Source organism: Poecilia reticulata, linkage group LG3, assembly GCF_000633615.1.
Source record: "Poecilia reticulata strain Guanapo linkage group LG3, Guppy_female_1.0+MT, whole genome shotgun sequence".
Lineage (NCBI taxonomy): Eukaryota > Metazoa > Chordata > Actinopteri > Cyprinodontiformes > Poeciliidae > Poecilia > Poecilia reticulata.
Genome location: NC_024333.1, coordinates 31,380,018 through 31,381,064, shown reverse-complemented (window position 1 = coordinate 31,381,064; position 1,047 = coordinate 31,380,018). Strand labels below are relative to the sequence as shown.

The 1,047-nt window shown below is 44.3% G+C and overlaps 1 protein-coding gene and 1 long non-coding RNA gene across 12 annotated transcripts in view; one reads left to right on the top strand and one right to left on the bottom strand.

Annotated features, from left to right (window-relative positions):
• The window catches only part of LOC103463006 (uncharacterized), a 2,894-nt gene extending 1,977 nt beyond the window's left edge, over nt 1-917 (bottom strand). For 2 of the 3 annotated variants that reach the window (XR_001776451.1, XR_001776452.1), the window contains exons 1-2: nt 584-917; nt 95-185 (exon numbers count right to left, since the gene is read on the bottom strand). This is a non-coding gene — a long non-coding RNA (uncharacterized LOC103463006). Of the gene's footprint in view, nt 1-51; nt 186-583 lie in introns of all 3 variants that reach the window. The other variant, XR_533438.2, reaches the window with a different exon arrangement.
• Nucleotides 1-1,047, top strand: part of LOC103463007 (SH3 and multiple ankyrin repeat domains protein 2) — a 185,821-nt gene that overhangs the window by 130,367 nt on the left and 54,407 nt on the right. The gene's annotated exons all lie outside the window — the stretch shown is intronic.

Below are 1,047 nucleotides of genomic sequence, written 5' to 3'. Positions count from 1 at the left end.
GTTCGGTTAGCAGTTCGGTTAGCGGTTTGGTTAGCAGCCTCCCTGACTGACCTGGTGATCTGACTCTCTGTCTCCTCCAAACCTCTAATTTTACCGGTGATCCAGTCTGAAGCGTCGGATGCTTTGGCTACTGCCTGTGACACAGCTGCTCTTGCGCCCTCTGGTGGCCGTTGTAGACATGTCAGCTGTTGGCAAATAAGATAATTTATCTTCCCATCACTGACCTGCCAGACGCAGAATTAGAGCCAGGCTGGGATTTAGTTTTAATTTACCAGAATAAAACTATCAGAATAAAACATTAAAAATCATGAGAATGAAATTGTAATAATACAACAAAATTGTTGTAACAATAAGAAAAGGAATAAAGTTCTAATAACACAAAAATATTCACAATAATACAAGAATAATAGTATTATTACCATAAAGTAATAATAATATGAGATAATAATACAAAAATAAAGTATATGAGAATAAAAGCCTCTTAAGTGATAGATGAACTGGTCATGTCAGATCTTTATATCAAGGCTGTTTTATTCTGAAAATCACTTTATTCTGCTAATATCTYATTCTGGTTCTGACAGACCTGAAAACTGGTTCAGTGAACTGGACCGTTTACTGCTCTGTCTTTGCTCGCCGYGTTTCTCCTTGTGTGTTGAACCTTTAATCTGAAATCATAAGCAGGGCGGAGATCTGCAGCAGCGAGTTGTTTCTCCTCACAGCTCCGTGTCACTTCCTGTGCTCGGTGCAGAGCTGGCCTCTCGGTGGTAGGCGCTATTTCCAGCCGCTCGGAGTGCGGCTGCCGCTTTGTCCGTGGCTTTCCCTGGGAAAATGTGCGAGCAGTCTCAGTAGGTTCTGAATGGGGTTAGCTCTCCACAGGCCCGCAAACATTAGAGGAGGAGTGGAGTCTGCAGGACAAGGTGACCCACTTACTGCTAACAGGCCCTCCCTCCCTCCAGCTTCCTCTTTTATTCTCCTAGTTTTCCTTCCTGCTGCCTCTCCTCTCCTCTCCTCTCCTCTCCTCTCCTCTCCTCTCCTCTCCTCTCCTCT